Source organism: Euprymna scolopes, chromosome 8, assembly GCF_053919585.1.
Source record: "Euprymna scolopes isolate OS-2025 chromosome 8, ASM5391958v1, whole genome shotgun sequence".
Classification (NCBI taxonomy): Eukaryota; Metazoa; Mollusca; class Cephalopoda; order Sepiida; family Sepiolidae; genus Euprymna; species Euprymna scolopes.
Genome location: NC_136489.1, coordinates 164,039,081 through 164,052,517, shown reverse-complemented (window position 1 = coordinate 164,052,517; position 13,437 = coordinate 164,039,081). Strand labels below are relative to the sequence as shown.

The window sequence follows — 13,437 nt, the reverse complement described above, 5'->3', positions numbered from 1 at the left end:
AATCTATGTGTGCAGTAATACAAACCCGCCATGTCTATTATGACGTCATCTAAGTTGCGGTGAAGAGAAAGATAACTCGATATTTGTTTTTAAATAATATAAGCGGCCACGTGATCTACAAATAAAAAGTTCTTTTAATGTTTTTAAGTTTAGATATTGTATATGCAGGTGTATGCTAATTAAAAAAACACCAACTTTATGAATGGTTGCAGTGCATTTTATTTGCCGTGAAATTGGAATAATTTGAATGATGTTGAAAAACACGATCATCATTAAAAGAGTTTGGGAACAAAAAATGGGGAAAGTGGCGTATGGATTCCAAAGATTATTTTTAATACAATGTACCGCTTCTTCTATCAGGCTTTTTTTAAACCAGTGTCTATTGATTTGTAATAATAGTTACGAGGTGTCTTGAATAAGTTTGTAGACTTTATATAAAGTATAAAAGAAGGGGAACTAACCTTTCATACGGTCCAGGGGAGACAACTCTTACAATTTTCACATTATTAAGACATGATCACAGTTAAAAACATATTTATACTGATCATTTCCAACAACACTGGCAAGATTTAATCTTCGTGTGAGATTATCAGATCTAAACCTGGTTTTCAAACCCGTATTACACATCTGTCATATCGTTCTCGTATTATTTCTCTCCCGGAACTTACTCGATCCATCTGTAACTCTTGCAATTACACTAGCACCTGCTCCGTGCTCCGCCATGTTCTCCACAGTAACAAAACTTCTCAACAACCTCGTCAACATTGTCATCCAAACATACTTTCCCTTTGGCTACTAATTTATATACGTCGTATACACAGTGAAATGCGTACCTAACCAAGAGAGCAAAATAATTTTTACTTCGATTTATATAAAACTAGCGGAGGGTACCCGGCGATGCCCGGGTGTCTTGAGGTAAATCAAAACTCCGGGGGGGGGGGTAAATAAAAAAATGTTTTGGGAGGTAAGTACGAGAATCGAACCCGTACCCTTGAGTTGGAAATTAATGTGTGAAAAAAAACCGGGCGACGTTACCCATTAGCCCACCGCGACATACATACAACATACTCAGGTTTGAATTTATTTATTAAACTATAAAAACAGGCGTGCGCAATAAAAGTTAACTCTGCTGCTTCCATTTGACCTAATTAAGAAGGTCAAATAGAAGTCACGCAGTTGTTTACCCAAGTTTGACTGTTTTTGTTTTTTTCCCCCAACAGATTTTGGGGGGAGGGGAACCAGCTCCCAATTGTCCAGATTGAATAACAATTGTCTGATGTACAACATTGATCAAAGCTGATTGCTTCTGGACATTTCCCGGCGCAATGCCGAGAACGTTGTTCGTTGTTAACTTTGAATTAGTTTCGCTTTTTATACGAAAAAGCCTCATCAACACGCGAGAAGCCAAAATAGCAATAATTTTGTAAAAGTCGACGTAAATAAATCTAGATGCGACACGCTTTCCCAAATCGTACATATTATTATTTAGGACCCATATAAACAGTTGTAAGCGATCGTAACGACCTCGGAACCGTGTGCGAGAAAAGCCTTTTGAAGACATACACGAAATGGTCACACACATTTTGCCTTTTATATATATAGATGATAATAAATAATAGTGTACTGAATAACAATAATAATATCAATAATAAAAATAATAGTATGATGGCAATACACAGAAGAAGAAGAAGAAGAAGAAGAAGAAGAAGGGGGCGGACCAGAGAGCTTACAAGAATATGGAAGATATAAAAAGTTAAGATAACGCCAATAATCGTAGGAGTACTTGGAACAATTCAAAAAACTTTTCAGAAAGAATGGGAGAGATTGGAATCAGTAGGATGGCCGAGAAGATACTACGGATAACATTAATGAAAACAGCTGAAATATTAATGAAAAACCCTTGATTGTGGAGACCAGTACACATAATCCACAGGCGCCATCCGGACATATAGAAACTACTGCAGAGATAAAACAAAAACACCGCATGTAAGCATAAAACAGAAACTGAAACTGTAGAATTGTAGGTTAACCGCTATTGCCTTCCTTTTTTGTGCCACACCCAATAGGTAATGAAGGTCAAGAGGAATGGAAAGGCCAAGAAGAGAAAGCACTTACCAGACCTCCACCGAATGAGTGTGAAGTGGACTGGGATCTTGGGGAAGCTTATTGTGACCGAAATTCCAGCAAAGACCAATGGCCACTACCACCGAGAAATCAATGGTAAACAGCTATTTCAATAACGCAAACTAATTTGCAAAAGTTATACGAAAGAAGTGATGAGTTATTTTATACTTCTTGCATACAACGGTGAATAATAAAAAATAATGTTTTTGATTTTGTTTTGAGGAATTGAATTGGCGCAGTGGATCAAGGCGTTGAATCTCTATGGTCCCAGTTGAGCATTGTCTGAAGATAACAGTTTAATTAGCTGGCCAAAACGTGATGAGACAACACCTGAAGAAGGCCAGAGGAATAGTTGGCCGAAATGTCGTGAAACAACAATTATGAAGATGAGGATAAGAGTCCGCAAATAAATAAATGAATCATTATATTCTTTAATCAAGGTGCCTTCAATAAACTTTCAGACTTTTTCATACACGAAACTCTCATTCAAAGTAATCTCCTCCGGCTGCAATGCCCTTGCTGTACCATTCCAATAATTTCTGATTTAGAAATATATTAATAGAAAATGCCGTAATTTTAGCCGTCTCACATTGTAACCTGCGCCTCCCAATCATTGAAGCCCCATTCATTCACATAAACAAACCGATAATCATTCAGGCTCAATACGAGGGGAAAAGGCAGCTCAAGTGTTTTAAACGATTTTAATCATTAAATTCACTAAACGCGTTTTTAATTCATCATTCGCCTGAAGACAACTCATTGAAGTCGAAAATATCGCGACTATAGCAAAATTCTGTATACACGCGAACAGAACGTTCGAATACTTGCCGTGTTTATAAACTGAATCTTCCGTTTGTAGGATGTAAAACTTTTTTTTAACAATTAGTTCTTGCTTTGTGCTGAGGAGATCCCATGAAAGTCCTCTTCTGTAAGCGTGCCAATGACCCTCGGCACAACCTCTTTCATCTCAATTGCCTCATAACGACAGCCTCCAAGGTTTTCCTTGAGCTTAGGGAATAATAAAAGTCACAGGGAGCAAGGTATGGACTACAGAGAGGGTGAGGAATTGTCTTGATGCTCATCTTAGTCAAATAGTCTGTGATAATGATGGATCTCCTCTGAGTACCCTTGAGGAAAAACTTCACGCAAATCTTCTGCATTTTCAATTCCTGATGAATAATTGCGTGTACAGTTCCCACACTGACATCAAACTGTGCACTTATTGCCTCTATAGACACACAACGATCCTTATCCATGAAATTCTTTATTTGGCCAATCAACTCTTGTGTTCTAACTTCCTTATTCCTCCCACACCTCTCATCATCCATCACAGGCTCCGTTTTCCTTGAATCTTTTATGCCACTCAAAAACTGATGCTCGATCTATGAAAGATGGTCTAAAAGCAGTCTGAAGCATTCCATACGTTTTTGTGGCATTTTTTAATCAAGTTTATCACAGAATTTTATTGCAAATCGTTCTTCTAAAGTGTCTTCACATCCAGATTGCATTTCTGAAATTCATCGGCTGTGACAAGCAGGCTTTAGTAGGGTGTATTCGAATTCCTGCTGCAGCTGTTCGTTTGAACCTGAAATCATAAAAATTGATCAGATGATGTATAAGCAATAACATACTGAATTTTAAAGAGTCTACACCAATTTTAAATGCCTGTACGAAAAAAAAGTTTGGAAACTTATCGAAGGCATTCCCATATATTTAGAGGAGCTGAGAATCCAGCTTCTGATTGTGTAAGATCAGGAAAAACTAGATCACCCAGCATTCCTATCCCATCACGGTTAACCACCTGAAGAAGGCAAGAGGAATAGTTGGCCGAAACGTCGTGAAGCAATAACTATGAAGATGAGGATGACAGTCCGCAAATAAATAAATGAATCATCATGTTTTTTATTCTGCTGATACAAGATGCCTCCAATAGGTTTTCAGACTTTTCATACATGAAACTCAACTCCCATTCAAAGTAATCTCCTCCGGCTACAATACACTTGTTGTACCGTTTCAACAACTTCTGGAAGGCCCCATGAAAGTCCTCTCATGTGATCGTGTCAATGAGATCTTGAATTTTCAAGAGTCTACACCAATTTTAAATGCCTGTACAAAAAAAGAAAGGTTTGGAAACTTATCGAAGGCATTCCCATATATTTAGAGGAACAGAGTACGAATCCAGCTTATATTTGGCAACACTAGCTTCTGATTGCGTTTTCCTGCTTTCCGGCTGACTACAATATGGTTGTGTTCAAGTCTAAAGTAAATAAGTTCTTGATGAGCCGTTCCATATAAGTTATTAAATTTACCAAATTTTCATTACTAATGATTACTATATTGACCAATTTCTACTGTACACTCTTTAACCCTTATCCTTGAGTGGCTTCTGGGCCTTGATAATGTGGTGATGCCTTTGTAAAAAAAAAAAAAAAAAAAAAAAAAAAAGATCAGGAAAAATAAGAATTTCTGATTAATGTAAATGAGATTCTTCTTCTTCCTTTTTTTTTTTCAAGAAAAGAAGGACATTCGTCAGCCATTAATCTTCATGGCAGGACATTTCTCAGATCTGCATGTGGTTTTATTCAGGAATCGCACGAATAAATCAACATTTCCAGGTTTGTGAAGCTGTGAAGCTACATATTCCAGGAACTTGGTCATTCTTCAGCATCTTCATTTGCATTCTCCACTTCCACAGTTGAAATGTTTCATTCTGGATTTGAAACTGTATACTGGCCAAATAAAGAATTTCATGGATAAGGTCCGTCGTGTGTCTATAGAGACAATAAGTGCACAGTTTGATGTCAGTGTGGGAGTTGGACACATAATTATTGCGGCATTGGTGTGGGAGGGGTCTTTAAGGACAACTGGGTGGTTGCCGAGAGGGCGTAAGTGGTCTCTCCAACAGAGAACACTGCAACGTTCGGCTGATCTAAATGACGAAGCTGTGTTGCAATTGGTCAGCCTTTATATCCAATTCTCTGCATTGATCAGATTTATGCTGAGGATAGAAAATACAGATACACAGCCAAATTTCTATACAAGTTGGCGTTTTTAGGTCTCCAGTAATCATCAGACCATATACATTTATTTTATGCAGACCTAATCATGCACATTTCTCTCTACATAAATTCAGAGAATTATGTAGGATTTTATATATATATATATATACGGCACAATCATATTGACACACCAGTTCTAGCCAGATCACTGAAGTTAAGCAACGTTGAGCCTAGCCAGTACCAGATGGGTGACCATTTGGGAAGGTTAGGTGCTGTATGTACTGTGCCGTCATAGAAATTTCCATTATATATATATATATATATATATATATATATATATATATATATAAAATGTTGTTTCATCAAATACTTTTGCATGCAAAATCCGATCCCGCATTTTGCTAATTCGCACCCTCTGATGAGAAGGAAAGTATTTCTTCAAAACTCTGCGGATTAAGGACTATCCACTTATCTAGTGTTTCCTTTTCAGATTAAATATGTTTTTAACTCATTTCAAAGTGTTTTTAACATGTTTTAACTGTTTTCTCGTATATATATATATATATATATATATATATATATATATATATATATATATATACGAGTAAATATATATAATACTAGCAGTTCAGCCCGGCTTTGCTCGAGCCATATGTACTGTTCATAACTTTATGTGCATAAGTATATACATATATATTAAAAAGTTTGACTCATGTCCAGGTAACCTGCATCTAAAATTTCAAGTGTTTAGACCAAAAATTGGCGGAGGAGTTTGGTAGAGTCTGCAAAAGTCAAAGCTTTCAACATTGACCTATTGGCAGAAAATTTTCGTCCAAAAACTGATTAAAAACCTTGCTGCATGTCTGAATATTCTTTATGTAAAATTTCAAATGATTAGGCCCAAAATTGGCTGACTAGTTTGCTAGAGACCGCAAAGGTCATATCTTTTGAACTTTGACCACTTGGCAGCCATATTTTCGGCCAAAAACCGATTAAAAAGCTTGCCCTATATCTGAATACACTTTCTATAAAATTTCAAATGTTTAGACCAGAAATTGGCTGAGTAATTTGGTAGAGATCGTAGAGGTTAAATTTTTTTTTAACTTTGACCCCTATTATGACCCCTTTACATTTATTGTTTTGGGCTCAAATCAAATTAAAATGTTTGATCCATGTCCAAATAACCTACATCTAAAATTTCAATCATTTAGACCCAAAATTGGGCGGAGGCGTTTGATGGAGTTTTCAAAGGTCAAATCGTTGAATGCCAAGTTTCTGGCCGAAAACCGATTAAAAAGATTTTCCCAAATCTCAATACCCTTTATTTCAAATCTCGAATCTGTACATGTAAAATTGACAGAGTAGTTTGGTAGGGAAATGTACACACACACACAGACAATTTCACTTTTATATACATACTAGCATTTCAGCCCGGCGTTGCCCGGGTGTTTGGAGGTGTATGCTGAGCAAAAAAAAAAAAAGAGTAAATTTTTTTTTAATTTGACCCCTATTATGACCCCTTAAAATTTATAGTTTCGGGCTCAAATCACTTTATTAAATTAGATCCAGGTTCAAGGAACCTATATCTAAAATTTCAAGTGCCTAGACCCAAAATTGTCGGAGGAGTTTGGTAGAGTTCTTAAAGGTCAAATCGTTGAAATTTGACCCCTTAACAGCCAAATTTCTGGCTGACACCCGTCACATCGATTTTCCCAAATCTCAGTACCCGGTATTTCAAATTTCGAGTCTATAGACTAAAAATTGACAGAGTTATTGCGTAGGGAAATGTACACAGACAGACAGACACGTTCACTTTTATATATATATATATATATATATATATATATATATATATATATATATATATATATATATATATATATGATCGAGAGATAACAGAGTAGTTTGGTAGGGAAATGTACACACAGACAGACAGACACAGAGACAATTTCACTTTTATATACATATATATATATATATATATATATATATATATATATGTATATATATATATATACATGATCGAGAGTTTCTGTTATTTTGCAATGCTATTTTATCAATGACTTACTATTCTTAGAACTGTTTGGAGTATTGATATATCGATCACATTCTTATTTTATGGCAGGTCAAAACTATTATATTCTTGTCTCGTTCTAGAAAGAAGAAAAATTGATATTTATCCCTTGTTGATATTCAAGTTCGAAAAAAAAAACAAAAAACGTCATTCCTTCCAAAGTCAGACAATCAGTCTTCCCATGATTAGAAAATCGAGATAAAATATTTCATGAGAATATAGTTCTAATAAATACTAGCTGAAGTACTTGGCTTTATCAAGATTTTGCTGAAAGATTTTTTTTTGGGGGGGGGTGACAGTACAAGAAGCTACTCGTTACATATACTGATTAAATTTAAATTGTATGCTAAGACCGACATAGGATTCAAAAAGACCTACAACGAAAAGAAGACTTTAGTTGTACCAGTTTTGATTTCGACATTCACTGCGCTGTAAGATCAAAGTCTAATTTAATAGTTTTAATACACTTTCAATCATATACACATACTGCCATGATTACGGCTGTGACAACAGAGTATTCTTTTCATTCTTTTGACTCACCAGTATATATCCGATACAGTTAGACACACTAAATCTACCGAGAACCACATCAGTCTATATAAAAACCTATAAGATATTAACGGATATATACTTAAGAGTCAAAACAATGAAAATAATATGCTGTTGTCACAGCCCTACTCATGATTAAACTATATATATATATATATATATATTTATTTATTTATTTATATATATATATATATATTACTGTAGAAATATATTTTCTTATAATATATATCAATCCTTATTTAAGAAGCTCAATGTAATTACAAAGCAATATAGAGAATAAATGACAAAAACTCATATTCCAAAATTCATGATGTTGACCATCTTATAATTTATTCCTTTAATTCAGTTGACTTATACAATTCTTGACAGTATCTGTTGTTGATGAGTTAGGGCATAATAGATTCACCGATTGATATAATAATTAAGTGATTGATTTTGTGCTACGAAACAGATACTGTCAAGAATTGTATATGTCAACTGAATTAAAGGAATAAATTATAAGATGGTCAACATCATGAATTTTGGAATATAACTTTTTGTCATTTATTCCCTCTCTCATATATATATATATATATATATATATATATATATATATATATATAAGAATCTTTACTATTATAGAAAAGTCACTTTGTGCGTGTGTGTGTGTGTGTGTGTGAGAGAGCCGGTGTGTAAGGGAGAGAGAGAAAGGGAGAGAGAGAGGGTGTGGAAGGGTATTTGATGAACGATATTATCATTATTATTTCTTTTTTTTCTTTGCGAATTAGTCTACAAATTATTCCTCGTAATCTATAATATTAATCTCACCTGTTTGTTTAAATGTATGTATGTGTATATGTATGCCTACAACTTTCGACAGAGGCGACAGATTTTCACAAGATCAGTATCATTTTGAAGCTCGACGTCTCGAACGACAAATATCGAAAAAATTGCCTAAAAACATTAGTTCCTTCACCCTTAACTGAGCACTTTTCTATAAGGAGAGATTGACTTTTTGCAAGACATTTTTGCAAGTCATCGTATTGGTTGGATTGACGTTGCCTAATTTTGACGCTCCAAACTTCCAGTCACATCATGGAGTAGCGGTAAGACGTCAAATTTTCCTTCGCTTTCTTTTCCGCCTTCGTGTTACAGGTTCGAGCCTGCCTGCCTACAAACACTTTTTTTTGCCGAACACACACCTCCAAACACCCGGGCAACGCCGGGCACCCAGGCTAGTATATTATAATTAGTAGAGGACTGATTCTATAATAATGCATACGTAATTTGCATGAATTAAAATATGTTTAAGTGTATTGTATTGCCGGGCAACGCCGGACATCCAGCTAGTTAACTGTAGATGAATTAGTTGATTTGATGATTTTCTCGACTCTACATGAGATCACATTTTGGTGTCAGTTCTTTGATTTCTAAGTTTCTATCTGTAAAAACAAAATTCTGCATAGATAATAAAAGATGGAGGTGGCGGAGAGAGAAGCTAATAAAATCAAAGGTTGAAAATAAAAATGATTCTTAATTACTAATATGATTGAAACAGTTTAGCAGTTCAGCTCAGCTTCCTTCCACTGACAAAACACAAACACAGAATCATATGTGAAAGAGAAAAAAATTTGCGTACTAAAAAAATGTAGTAGAAAGAAAAGTTAAAGATGTTTAATGAATTAAAAATTAATTACTAACATTTTTATTAATTTAAACTTATGTTTAAATCTAACGTAAAAGTTAATTAGATTCATGTTAATTAATTAATTCGAATTTATTATTATTACTAGCGGGGGTACCCGGCGTTGCCCGAGTGTTTGTTTCCGGGACGGGGGGGGGGTTTAAAAAATGTTATGGTAGGTAAGTAGGAAGGATCAAACCCGGAGTCATGAGTAAAAGTAGGAAAATAAAGTGTGAAAAAAAAACAAAAAAAACATCTGCAACGTTAACAGTTCGGCCACCAAGAAAAGTCCATTCCAGTTGTTTAGGAAAAAAAACAAAAAAAAAAAACGACTACGGTAGGTCGGCGCGAACGTGAAAATATAATGTGAATTGTCCAGCACGCTAACCACTACGCCACAGAGCACTGCAGCTTAGTTTAGTGATTTTAAATAACTTCACATGAAAGAACTACGAAGCCAAACCGGTGTTCTCTTCTCAACTGTTCCTTGTGAACGATCCCCAAACGGTGTTAAGTGGTGGCAGGGGGAGGAGGAATTTATTAGAGAGAAAATATTTTACCACTTCCATTGATCTTAACCGATTTTGGCCGTGACTTCTCAGCAGAAAAAGTATAGAAATCTATGATTATCGAGGAATTTGAGAAATAATAAGCCTATAACACACCTCAGATATTGTTCTGCCGTTTGTGCATATTATATTTGCATGAAATATCTTGATTTTTAATCCTATTAATGTCAAAATCAGACGGGAAAAAATGAGTTCATTTTATTTATATAGAGATTATTATCTATATATTAACACGATAGCGTGTGTGCGTTACTTTGTGTGTCACGCTTATATCTTTTTTCTTTCGAGTGGCTGTCGTTTAATAATCGTTGTGTTCTTTCATTTCTTGTAATAAATAATTTTGCCAAGATTTTTTCATAAATTTTGGTTTCGTTTTCGATCATAGATGATGGCACTCAACTCATCTATTTTTTTATATTTGAAATCATTACTTTATATTTAAATGGAATTGTAGAAGGCGGTACAATGCAGAAGTAACGGAAAGACACAAGCTGAAGCAGGTGAGAAATTTATTAATACAACTTATAAATACATGTGTACATATTCATATTTCATATACGCAGTATATTTATATTTGCACAGTGGTTACCTGGGAAAGTCGGTCTGGTGGTATGTCCATGTAATATAATATTTCGAGAAAGATCTCTTCGTCAGATATTTACTTGACTTTGACAAACGTGGGAAGGGCAGACAACTCTTCCTACCCTTCAATTATAGTATTAAATAAGTAGGAGAACAAGTGTAGACAATCTTATGATGCCTCAATTAAATTTGCATGCTATTTGAAACAGATTTACAATTTTTAGTCGCGTGCAAGCGACTCTATAAGTCGGTCGGTCTGTCCGTAACATTTTGTGCTTGGACTTTTTGGTTAAGATCAAAGGTCTATAGTTAATAGATGCTGTTCTTAGCTTTTTAACTTTTTCTTACCCTTTCGGCCAAGATCAAAGTTTTTTTTGTTTTTTTTTCCCCCCACCCTCGACACAAATGAATTATTGTACCATTTCTATTGTTATCTTTTTTTGTTATTATTTTTACACGTCAATAAAAAATGTTTTAAAAATAGGGAGTTAGATAGGACGTCCCCCAGTATGAAAGCGTGAATGCGGTATTATGGTGAAAGAAGATACTAGCTGGGAGAAACTTTTGATTTTGTTTAGTTCTGGAGTGACAAGAATGACCAACGACCCCCACAATACCCCCTTCTGAGTTGGCCATGTGCCTAAGTTTTTTGTTCATTGTTGATTTTCAATGTATTTTTAACATGAATAAAGGATTTAATATCTCAAAGTGTAGTATCTGTTCCGGCAGATACTGCTAGCATATGTGGGGGTAGCCCCACATATAAGACGTTGGTCAATGTAGGGGCAACCCTTCATACCAATTGCCACTATCCTGCTCCCCGGGGAGTTGGTCCCCATTTCCCCTTCACTCCTCACATTAAAAATCAGCCTTATGCCTAATTTGCTCGGTGGGGGAGCAAATAAATACCCTTTTCTTGGCCTTTTGGCCAAGATCAAAGTGTAGTATCTGTTCTTACTACATGCTGTACTTATGTTTGTAACTTTGTGATATAAAGTGGGGGATCACTTTTCTCTATTAATTTAATGTAAAATGATCACCCACTTTACAACCAGTCAGTCTAAAAGCCATTCAAGTTGTTTTTGAAGGATTCCAGTTATTTTTTAAGCATTCAAGTCATTCTTAAGGTCATTCAATTCATCCTTAAGTTCATTAAAGTCATTCTAAGTAATTTACTTTTTATTTATTTAAGTCATTTCAGCCCAATTTTTCGGTCATTTTAATTTATCTTTAAGAATTTCATGTCAATCCTGCATTCACGCATTCATTCATTACACAAGAGCATGCGACTAATGGCTATCGGCCTTGTTTTTTACAGAAATGCAATGAAAAATCTATTCTAAATTCAAGCATGAGAAACCAAGAAAAACATCAAGCCATTGGCGGAATTCCTTAAAAAAGATGTTTTTATTTAATCTATACTTTTAACATTGAATGTTTAACGTTTATTTAACGTGTTTTTAAGTTGTTTATTAGTTGTTATTAATTTGTTTTTAAGTTGTTTTTAAGTTGTTTATAAGTTGTTTATAGTGGTTATTAAGTTGTTTTTAAGTTGTTTTTAAGTTGTTATTAATTTGTTTTTAAGTTGTTATTAATTTTTTTAAGTTGTTATTAAGTTGTTTTTAATTTGTTATTAAGTTGTTTTTAATTTGTTATTAAGTTGTTTTTAATTTGTTTTTAAGTTGTTTGTTAGTTGTTATTAATTTGTTTTTAAGTTGTTAATAATTTGTTTTTTAGTTGTTTTTAAGTTGTTTTTAATTTGTTATTAAGTTTTTTTAAGTTGTTTTTAAGTTGTTATTAAGTTATTTTTATGTTGTTATTAAGTTGTTTTTAATTTGTTATTAAGTTGTTTTTAAGTTTTTATTACGTTGTCTTTAAGTTGTTATTAATTTGTTTTTAATTTGTTTTTAAGTTGTTATTAATTTGTTTTTAAGTTGTTATTAAGTTGTTTTTAAGTTGTTATTAAGTTGTTTTTAATTTGTTTTTCATTTGTTTTTAAGTTGTTATTAAGTTGTTATTAAGTTGTTTTTAAGTTGTTATTAAGTTGTTTTTAAGTTGTTATTAAGTTGTTATTAAGTTGTTATTAAGTTGTTTTTAAGTTGTTATTAAGTTGTTTTTAAGTTGTTATAAAGTTTTTATTAAGTTGTTATTAAGTTATTTTTAAGTTGTTATTAAGTTGTTTTTAAGTTGTTTTTCATTTGTTTTTAAGTTGTTATTAAGTTGTTATTAAGTTGTTATTAAGTTGTTATTAAGTTGTTTTTAAGTTGTTATAAAGTTTTTATTAAGTTGTTATTAAGTTATTTTTAAGTTGTTATTAAGTTGTTTTTAAGTTGTTATTAAATTGTTTTTAAGTTGTTTTTAAGTTGTTTTTAAGTTGTTATAAAGTTGTTTTTAATTTGTTTTTAAGTTGTTTTTAATTTGTTATTAAGTTGTTTTTAAGTTGTTATTAAGTTGTTATTAAGTTGTTATTAAGTTGTTTTTAAGCTGTTAATAAGTTCTTTTTAAGTTGTTATTAATTTTTTTTAAGTTGTTATTAATTTGTTTTAAAGTTGTTGTTAAGTTGGTTTTAATTTTTTGTTAAGTTGTTTTTAATTTGTTATTAAGTTGTTTTTTATTTGTTATTAAGTTGTTTTTAATTTGTTATTAAGTTGTTAATAATTTGTTTTTAAGTTGTTATTAATTTTTTTTTAGTTGTTTTTAAGTTGCTTTTAAGTTGTTTTCAAGTTGTTATTAATTTGTTTTTAAGTTGTTTTTATTTTGTTATTAAGTTGTTTTTATTTTGTTATTAAGTTGTTTTTAAGTTGTTATTAAGTTGTTTTTAATTTTTTTTAAGTTGTTATTAAGTTGTTAATAATTTATTTTTTAGTTGTTTTAAGT

The 13,437-nt window shown here is 32.9% G+C and overlaps 1 protein-coding gene and 1 non-coding gene across 2 annotated transcripts in view; one reads left to right on the top strand and one right to left on the bottom strand.

The window, feature by feature from the left end:
* LOC145284012 (uncharacterized) overlaps positions 1 to 13,437 on the bottom strand; it is a gene marked incomplete at its 3' end in the record, with an annotated part of 1,050,937 nt that overhangs the window by 181,020 nt on the left and 856,480 nt on the right.
* On the top strand, positions 11,468 to 11,656 carry LOC145284172 (U2 spliceosomal RNA). The gene has a single exon (XR_013868802.1). It is a non-coding gene; the product is annotated as a U2 spliceosomal RNA (small nuclear RNA).